Below are 10,715 nucleotides of genomic sequence, written 5' to 3'. Positions count from 1 at the left end.
GCTTTTAAACCACACGGACACTGTTTCGCTTGGAGACATGTGTCGTCACTGTTCCGCGGAACGGCCTGCAGCTGCAGCTTTTAGTCACTGCATGTGTCTCCAACCTGTCAACGTTTCGTGAGCTTAAGACAGTGCTGTTTTCGTTTTTGTTACAATGCATTTCTCAGATAATGCCATTGTTTTTTGAATTAGCTTAAAGTTCAGCTCCTCTTAAAAAAAATGTTTTTCTTGGACGCTTGAGCTTCAGTGTGCAGAATGATGTTTGTGCAGAGTTTGATGCCAGAAGGCCGTTTCTACAGTTATCTGCTGGAGGGGGGAAGGTTTCTCTTTGCTTGCCTCAAAGTGTGATTGGTGTGATCTCAAATAGTTTGTTAGCCAATCATGGTCCAGTATGCCGCATCTTGGACGCTTTACGTACCCCACTAACATCACGTATACGCTTGTTACATGCATAGTGTCTTCAAAAAAAAAGAGAAGACGTTAGGTTTAGGGCATCAAAATCACTTAGTTTGGTTTAGGAAAAGAGTGTGGTTGACGTTAACTTCACTGACTAACGACTGAATTACAAAATATTAATATTTACTTTTGGTTACGCACAGGACACGAACAGCGTCCTCCTGGATGGAAGTCCTGTGTTTACATTGGAGTTAGTTGCAAGTCCAGTCTGTCGCCTACAAGCGCTAAACTGTGCCTTCGTACATCAGTCTCAGGCGCCGAGGAGCACTGACCAAGCTGCAGTATTTGAAGTATTGGGAGTAAGAACACAATTGTGATGTCTAAAATTGAAGCCTCCAGTCTCCAATCACTGAGGATGGACTTTTCAGCGAAGTGTGATATATATATATATAGTGTCCAGTAGAGCTGCAACAATTAGTCCATCAATCAGAAAACCGACAGAAAATGAATCAGCAACTACTTTGATAATCAATGTGCTGCTTAGTAATTTTTTAAAGCTAAAAATCCAAATATTTGCTGGTTCCAGCATCTCAAATGTGCAGGATTTGAGTGTTAAGTAGCACACTGACTATAAACAAGCACACATGGATACTTTCAGCATAATACTGATAATATCAAACAAAGTATAAATATAACAGTATAAAAACAACTTGAAAACCCGGTGTGCACACTGTTATTGATTCAAATATTTTCAAATTATGTTTCTATATCTCAGAAATCATAACCCAATTAATAAAAGAAACAACCACTGAAATCCAGACATAAAACATAATTTAAGTCCGTAAACATTCTCCCACCAGGGACTGCTCTTTATAGCTGCACTCTGACATATAATTCTGTAATTGTGTATTGGGGAAAAAAAAAGTGGAAATACAAAATGACTTGTTGGACTGTAGCCAAAACAAAAACCACTGCAAAAATACCATCCTGCAAAAAAGTTGCTTGTGATGATCCCGTCCCCTTTTGTGTCTCTCTACCAGACTGCAGGTGCCTCGTTCACGGAGCAGAACAAGCCGAGAACACAACCTCTCAGCTGGAACACAGCGCAGTGATTATGACCCTGCACGACAGTACGTTGATCCGCTCGCACTCCCCTGCTGGTCACAACACCCCAGCGTGCTGCAGCTGGCATCAACCCCCCCCCCAGGAGATAGTTACTAGCAGGCAAATCTATGATAATGGGAAGCATGAGTATGAAAGTGGTAAGGCCATCAATTATGTAGGCTTTGCAACCAGTGGGGAGGTGAGAGAGCGAGAGGCAGAGAGGAGAAAACAACTGTACAGACAACTACAACAGGGTAAATAGTGTAACCGAGTAAACTTCTTTTGGGTACAGGCTCAGTATTTTTGCATAGTTATTTATGGTTAGAAAAAACAGCCAACATCACAAAAGCAACGCAGTTGTCGACAAAATATGTACTTCTCACTTGATTTAAGTATAAGTAAACATACTCAGTAAACATTGTGAACATGAGGTCTCAATCGCTATAGTTGCAAGTCCTAAATGCCAAAAGGCCAATCTCGATGCTTCAAAATGGCGTCCACTAACCAATGTGTCACAGTGACTATGTCCACTTCTTATCTACTGTCTGGACAAACAGGACATTTGAGGAAATCTTGGACTTTAGGAACATTTTAAAATAACATATAATAGGTACATATTCAAAATATTGTATTCCCCTATTTCCTTGCTGAAACAGCGCCGCTAGAGAGATTCATAGCTTCAGCAAGACGAAGACAAAACAGGGTTCACTGTTGAAGCATCCAAAAAGATAATTGGGTTCAATCCAGGAAGCCAGAACCGGCTGGGATAGCTTGAACTTGCCGGGTCTTAGTTTTGTAATTTCGTTAAGTGTCCTTCATAATTCCCTCTTCAGCAGGACGACCTTCGCTAGCTCCTGCTCCCCTCTCTCCTCCCTCTGTGCTTCAACAAAAAGAAAACAGAGCATCCAAGGACAGACGGGCGGAGGGTTTCGTACGGTTTCCTACTGAGTGAGCCTGTGAGGTGTTCAGGTTCATGTAAACAAGGATGTTCTACTAACAAAACAAAGCAGCTTTTTCAAGCATCTCTTAAGGCTGATTTGCCTTTGAATGTGACAACCAACACATTCTCACATTATAAAGGAAACCATTCATATCTCGACATGACTCAGCACAATAACCATGAAAAAAGAAAGGTATGTACCTGAGCGTGATATTTCTTGCCCTTTTGCAAAAATGACCAAAGTACATCTGAAATGGTTTTAAAGAGTTTATAAATCAGATGGTTTAATACTAAAAGCCTTTTCAAGGTTGAACCTCTGGGGTCCTCTATTCTCGTCACTCATGCTTTTACTTGTAAAGTTTCCTGTAGCTAACACTGGTCAGGTGGTCTGCTGCTCCCGGATCACAGGTGTAAGTGGGCGTGGCCTGCATTACAAAGGAGAATTGTTTGGCATGGGTAGAAGGAGGAATGCTGTTGGAGGTATAGACAGAGGAGTTATGTGAGATCCTGGCTGCCTACAAAAGAGATGGATAACGTAATTCAGCTCTCATTGTTATGATGGTTCTTCATCCATGTGAAGAAAAAAGGAATCCTGCGAGATGTGATGACGAAAACAATCGAGCAGAGGACTGGAGACCAACTCCAGGCCGGACTACTTATTCCCAGTTCTACGTCCGGTGAGTTTGATTCTTTTTTTAATGTCCACTCTCCCTTGAAATGCAAGAATCAGAACAGAACTGCATTTTATTTTGAAGGGAGAAGCTGACAGTGGAGGACATGCAGAGCTACAAGCTCTCTTTTCACTCAGAAAGCAACGGTCAATGTACTCGTATAATCATATCGACATTTTAGAGCTGAAACAATTCGTCAACTAATGTGAGGATTTGCTGCTTATCTTCATTGACATAACTGGGTTCTGGTTAGTCAAAACAAGCAATATGTAGACATCACATTGGGCTCTGCTATATTTTGCTCTGCATATCTCACTATTTTCTGCCACTCCATGGACCAATTCCAATAGATGAATTGAGAACGATAGTTAGCCACAGCACTGCAGTGTGACCTAGGAAGTGATATGTTTTGAGTGTTGTTGCAGTCCCTACTGGTCACCAACAGAGGCTGACAAATATCACATTATCTCTAATAAATCTATAATTAAAAAAAAAGGTTTTTAAAGATTTTATAAAGTAGAAATCTACACATGTGCTTCAAAAAGTCACAGGAGAGGTTAAGACGCAGCAAAGCGATCATGACATGCAGAACAAGTCATTCCTGCAGACACAGCACCTGTCTGTGTCGTTAAACTCTTTCCTACGCTTCCCCCTCAGGCATCTCTTTACGGGATTCCTCACCGGACCGGGCTGTTCCCAGAACCAATCCTTCATAACCCTCAACCTGACTCAGCTTTCTGTCACTGGCAGAGTTAACTGTAATTATTTTTCTATTGCCAATTTCACAAGTTTATAGCCAATCTGCCATTTTTCAATATATATCTTTTTTTTTTTTTTTTTTTACAAATGATGTACCATGCGAGCCAAACTGAAATATGACAGAGTATTTAAACTCAATACTCTGTAAAGTGACCGATTTGCATCTATAGCAGCCTGTCTAGTATTGAAAGTATCGGTCCTGTTTGTCTTTTCAAACTGAATATATTTGAGGCAAAGCTCGGCATTAAACGTTATTACGCTTCAAAGGTTTGGCTTGGTTGACATTTTTAAAACGTTACTGTAGAAATACAAGTAAAGTAAAGAGTCTCTTTTTGATGCAAAAACTCTTTTTACAAAAATTTTGTAAAATATCAAACTTCTGCCACAATTTACCTTTAGCATTGGAAAGCATAACTAAGTCTTTCAGCCTCAATTGGACTCTGCGTGCCAAGTGAGCCTGCAAGTAATGATCCCCCAACTCTCAGTTTCAGATATAACACATCCAGTGCTAAATGTACGCATCTTATTTACACTGCATAGACTATTTTCACCATCTGCCTCACGTCTATCTTGGGCACAAAACGTCTGGCACTTCGCCTGCAGCAGTCACTGTCAAAGTATTAAAGAGACAGCAAATCATATTATTGAAAGGTAAAAATTACATTTTGTCACACTTCATATTTTAAATTTAAAAACAGCGAGGCGGGGGGGGGGGGGGGGGGGCGTGACAAGACACCGCACACCTCAAGAATCGATCAAACTAATTATACCCGTTTTGTGCAACAATGTCTCAAACCAACACAGGCATCGTGACTATTATTATGTCGAATCATCCTCATGTGATGGGAAGAGGAAGTGGGATTCGTTCAATCAAAACAACTGTTCAGAAGACTTCACATATTCCAACAGAAATGGCATGAAATGAAATAATCAGTGATACTTTGTTTTTACTGAAACTGGCTGGCAGTGCTGCTCTGCCAGCAACAACTCAGCTCGATTCAGCCCCTTGAATGTGCAGCAGTATAATGACATTTCACTAATGAAGAAATTCGTTTAAAATGCAGAACTGGGTTATAGGTTAGGACTGTGCAAGATGACAACTTATTGTTTCTCTCTCTCCCTGAACTGGTGTTGTTGCTGAAATCTGGAAAAATAAGATATAAACTTCCATTCAACAACAAAATGTCCAGAGGGGGAAAAAAATAAAGCCGGAGTCGACCAAACGTCTGCAATAAGAGCTCTGTCTGAACACAGTGGTGTACTGTCCTCTGTATGTCTCGACCCGACAATGAAGCCATGTATTACTACCGCTGAACAACATAACAGAGACGCACAAACACAAAATACAGACACCGTTATGTTAATAGATGGCATCGTCATCACCGTCATTGGAATCACAGAGGGAAAGTGTTGAGTTTCACAACTTCCCAGTCTGATCACAGCTGAAAAGCGTTGCATAATTTATTAAAATCTCCCAAAACAGGGGGTCATGTTTCTTTGTCATAACTAAATTAGTCACTAACTCAAAATATTCTGGTACTTATCATTATTTGGCACGCATTTTGTAAAAGGCATCCATTAACTGATGGTGTTACGGGTCTCAGCAACTAAGAAGAGCACCGGATTAGTTATCTTTTCCTTGAAGGAAGTAGTTTGACATTTTTGTTAGACGAGAAGATTGATACCACTCACATCTGTCCATTTAATATGAAGCTGCAGCTGGCAGCTGGTTAGCTTAGCATAAAACTGGAGATGGGGGGGGGACACAGCTAGCCTGGCTCTGTCCAAAGGTATGTCACCTCTGATGCTCTATAGTTAACACCTTAAACTTTGTTTAATTTGTACAAAAACTGAAGTGTAAAAAATGAAGTGGTGGTTTTAATGTTCATCACTATGAGGTGCTGGAAGGCAATTTTGATACCAGGCTAGCAGTTTCCCCCCATTTTTAGTCTTTATGCTAAGCTAAGCTAATTGCCTCCTGGCTCCAGCTTCATATTCAACATACAGACATGAGAGTGGTATCAACCTTCTTATCTAACTCTCTGCAAGAATAAGCGCATTTCCCAAAATGCCAAACTGTTCCTTCAATCCATTCCTAAAATCCCAGGACAGATTATTAGTAATTTGACTGCACTAATGTCATCTGCACATCACATCAAACGGATGCAGCAGACAGCACACTCACTGTGCAGGGCTTCCAGGAAAAGGGTGAAAGGTCAAATCAGACCATATAGACCTGACTCAGCTCAACGCTGGTTGTTAGTAGAGGCCTCAACGAACGCTGAAAATAGCTGTCTGACAAGTCAGTGTTTGTGTCCGTGTCCTGAGACACCAAGGGAACTAGTAATGTTTGCAGCATTTATTCTCTGAACAAGGTTTGTATTGTAAGAAAATATCTCCAGAGATCAGATGCAGAATTAATTTGCCAACACTTGAAGTAAAGGACGACACTTGATTAAAAAGCAGATTTGGTCTGTTTACACTACTAGAGCTCGAACCAGCTGTAAACCGTTTTGAGATGAGCTCCACTACAAATGCATCCACTGTAGATGGATTTATTTTTAATAGGCTTTAGGATATTCGACCATAACTCACTTAACTAAAACACTAACTCAATATTCGCCTAATTAAACAAGTTAATGTTATCCTGCAGATTGCATTTTTCCACGCACCTTATGCCTCGCAGACACATTTATTTATACATCTTCAGGAGAATCCGTAAACTCCAACCCACTCAGGTGAGGCTCCGCAGCATCTCACCAAAGTGACCTGTCTGCTCCTCTACAAGCTAATATTTGAAGTTGATGTTGACAAGACAACACCCAAGTGTTGCATAACTTCAAGCCAGCAGGATAACCATAAGGAATGAGTTGAATCCCGGGTCCAGAGCCCAGAGCCGGGACCAGCTCTAATAACATCAGTGGAGAAAGCCTCATACACGCACGGACCCTGGACAAAAAAACTCTGCAGCCTAATTATCACTTAAAACACCAAAGCCGCTCCGGCGTGGGAAATAACTGTCCGCAGCTGAAGAACTGACCTGTTTTTCAAGGGTTGACTCTTCAATTCGTAATACGTTTTAGGTTCCTCTTGAAACTCCTCTCCGACCTCGAAGTCGGGAACTATTCCCGATTCGGCCTGCATATTTACAGATGTCAACTTTTTGGAAACGCTTATCCCCCAATAAAGCCGTATTTCGCTCAGTATCAACCGCTGTCAGCGCAAGCCGCCTCTGTCCAGGACCCGGAGCTCTGTAGTCCTCCACAGCAGCGAGCACAGCGCTGCAAGGCGACGAACGAACTGCGACGACCAGCATGCACCTCGGCTGTCAATGTAAGCACGGATTTCATTGGCTGCAATTTGCGAGGGGGATTTCACACAGCCTTATTTGCTCGCGCAGACAAGTGTCATAAAGTTTCATTTCCTTCAGTGGTAATTATTAATCAGTGTGAACAGGTGGTTATCCTTACACCTGTTTTATTATTCATTTAATTTATTATTTCAGTTGCAAAAAGCTTAATAGTCTGACGTGCAGTGGTTTATGGTAAATTACACCCCTACTGTAATGCTTTATTGCCTTTACAGACAATAACCACATTACACCAGACTCTACAGTTATAGATATGTGTCTTTAAAATATGAATCAGGCTGGGAACTTGTACAATCTGAATTAAGGTGAACCATCCTCCATTATATTCCTGTCCAATTTCACTAAAAATGGGGTGAAAGCACATGAGAGGGCAAAATCAATAAATGATCAATTATTTTAATTAATACTATGTATAGACTGACCTTAAAAAACTGCAGCCACGTGTGTTGTCATTTTCAATCTTAAAAAACATATTTCCATTAGAATATATTGTTGTTTTACTTTGCTATCTAGCATTTGCTTCACTGCTGCGTATAAACAAATTTAAACATAGGCCCACGTTTGCACTAAAACAACACAACGTCAGACACTCATTACGTTGTTGCCTATAGACCAAATCCTACATTTATCGTATCGTCCTGGCAATTATGCACAAAAAATCAAAACAAACCTGGAGGCTCTGTCGACCCTCATGTCTCTTGTTTCCCTCTGTTTCCTGTGCAGACAGCCTGACCTGACTTCACTGCCCGTCTGATCCTCAGCTTCTCACTCTTCTCTCTGCTCATCAATGTTCTCCTCACTTGACTCCTATCCACCACTCGGGGGCAGTATATAGCCGGAGAAGCCAGTGTTGTGGGCCCACCGGGGGGCACTTTCTATTAGAAAATGTAAATTCAAGTTCAATATTTGCATTAGCCTCATCCTGCTCAACTGGTCTGCATTTCACTGAGGCAAATATCATGTAAATGTACTCTTGCTGGAAAGTACAGACTTAAAGAACTTTTTTTTTTAAAGCCTTATATGGCATGATGATGTTTGAAGAAGGATGTCACCAGAATAAGAGACAGAATTTGCCGGTATTTGCACAAGAGATTTTCTTTGTAACAAAAGCCCAGAGGCATATGAAAAGCAAGTCACAGTCAGACCGGGAGACATGATGCAGGACCTGCAGGGCTTCACATTCCGTCAAAGAGGACGGAGCCAGACGCACAATAGACTAGACAACACATTATTCTGGGTGTTGTTGTGGGGTGAACAGTGGCACTGATTACAAAGGGCCTCCAGCTGAGGGAGGCCCCCAGAGTTTATAGACTACAATGCCCTTTGTAATTCCTCAAGTGGGTATAAATATTTGATACTTCAGCTCAAATAGTTCTGTCTTTGAGGCATGATTTGGTTGAAACCTATAAGAATATAATCCTGGATCTGTTTTAAACCCCACGACAATTGGTTGTTTTGACCCAGTGTTAATAACGTGGGTTATTTACCCAAAATAAAACACGGTGAGACCTGTTCTATATAATCTAGCTCTGTTTAAACTTGCATATCACTATTTGTTACAGATTGTGAATGATCCATATCCCCTACAGTTTTGAATATCAGGTGCACACTAATTTGAACAACTGACAATAAATCAGTTTTATGGTAAAACTTGAGCTTGTTGTGTCTAACAGTGGGTCAGAATAACCATATTGTAGTTTTGGTAAATATCCCAACAATAATATAAAACACAGGGTTAAAACAACCCACTGTATTGGGTGTGATTGGTGACCTAGTGGTTTCCAACCCATGAATACTAAGCCAAACTTAACCCAGTATTGTGTCGCTGCTATGTTGACCCAAATTAGATTTGATTACAGCATAAAAACTATTTATTCTGAACCGGGGACTTATTCAAACATGTGACGGCCAAAATGTGCAATCAGAGTAAAGTCAAGCCTCAGAAATTCCTCAGGTTACATTTGTGATAATTGACCATCCCCTTATGTGCAATCATTTCTAACCTCCTTCTGCTTCCACATCCAGCATGCTGCCATTACAACATGAAGCATGAAGCCTGTAGCACACAAATTCAGTGTTGGAGACAGACAGCAAATGTCCAGCGACCAAGGTATCCTCATACTGGCCGTGTGCCATGAGATAACTGAACACACGGACGCAATTATAGACAAGAGTAATACATCATTGTTTGTACAGTGTTGTGCAGAATTAATAAGCAGCGGCAGCCAGTGCAAACACTGCTGGCTCATAAGACAGAGCAAGACCTGCTATGTAGGCCAACAGTAGAAGAGAAAGGTGTGAACAGACAGTCCTCTTCCCCTTGTTTTCATGGGAGAACTCCGTCCGCCAATCGTCGGCGACTTGCAGCCTGTTTGCCACAAAGCACTTCCTGTAATGTTGCAGTCAAAACAAGATCCTGGAATACGAGCCAAAGGTGTCCGGGTGATCCAGGATATTAGTGGAGTTTCGTGTTTACTGTCGTCTACTGATCTGTTTGTGTGTCTGAAAACTGACTGACCGACAAGAAGCTGAACCAATAACACATTGCCATAATAGAAAATGGATTGGTCCATACTACATGAAGTAAATCCATTGTTTCACTTGATTCTTATGTTTGCTTCTCTTGGGACAGTTTAAATATATAAATAAGGATGCTTTTGTGTATTGTTAGGAAAAGTTAAACCTGAAATTCTTACAAATCTCAGTTATGACACACAACATATCCAAAACCGGACACATTTATATAAATCTCGTTGGTTTCATTGCCTAACGAAGGCTCCTCTCTTTGTTGCTATTTCAAAATGTTGATCCCACGTCTCACATTGTGTTTGCTCATACATTTGCTTATTCATCCCCAACGTTTCCAAAACATTCTGATCACGTACTTTAGATTTTTCTTCCATTCATTAGAAATCTTTTTAAAATCTATGTACATAAAATTGGCAGCACTCTTATTCAAAGTATTTTTGTATGAGATAGGGCTTCCCCCTCTCAGAAGATTTATTTTGTCCATAAGCAATTTCTCCAGCATGAGACAATGGATAGTTATTTCTACTTTATGTTGTTGTTCAGTCACTTCAGTTTCTATTGTTGTTGGTGTGGGTTCATTTGCATAAAGGGTCTGCCAAGCCAAATTTGACTATGCATGAATGACGAGTGAAAAGTGATGATATATGTATTTGTATGCATAATTGACTGTGTGTCCCATGTGTGTGTGTGTGTATATACATAATTCTCTACTTACATAGTTACCTTGCATGCAGCAGTTATGAAGTTTTTTTCATACAAAATGATGAAGACTGATGATAAGTTGCATACAGACAAACAATATCCTGTAGATTGAAAATAACATGCCATAGAAGTCATCACAAAAAAGCACTGTCTTAGTTGTGTTTCATGAATGTATTGAACGTTGCCAGTATAATTAAATTACTTATGAGGGTAACAAGGGAATCCCACTCTTTTGTCTATGAGA

The sequence above is a fragment of the Anarhichas minor genome, unplaced genomic scaffold (genome assembly GCF_050575085.1).
Source record: "Anarhichas minor isolate MPS153535 unplaced genomic scaffold, ASM5057508v1 ptg000003l, whole genome shotgun sequence".
Lineage (NCBI taxonomy): Eukaryota > Metazoa > Chordata > Actinopteri > Perciformes > Anarhichadidae > Anarhichas > Anarhichas minor.
Note: the sequence above shows the minus strand (reverse complement) of the source record.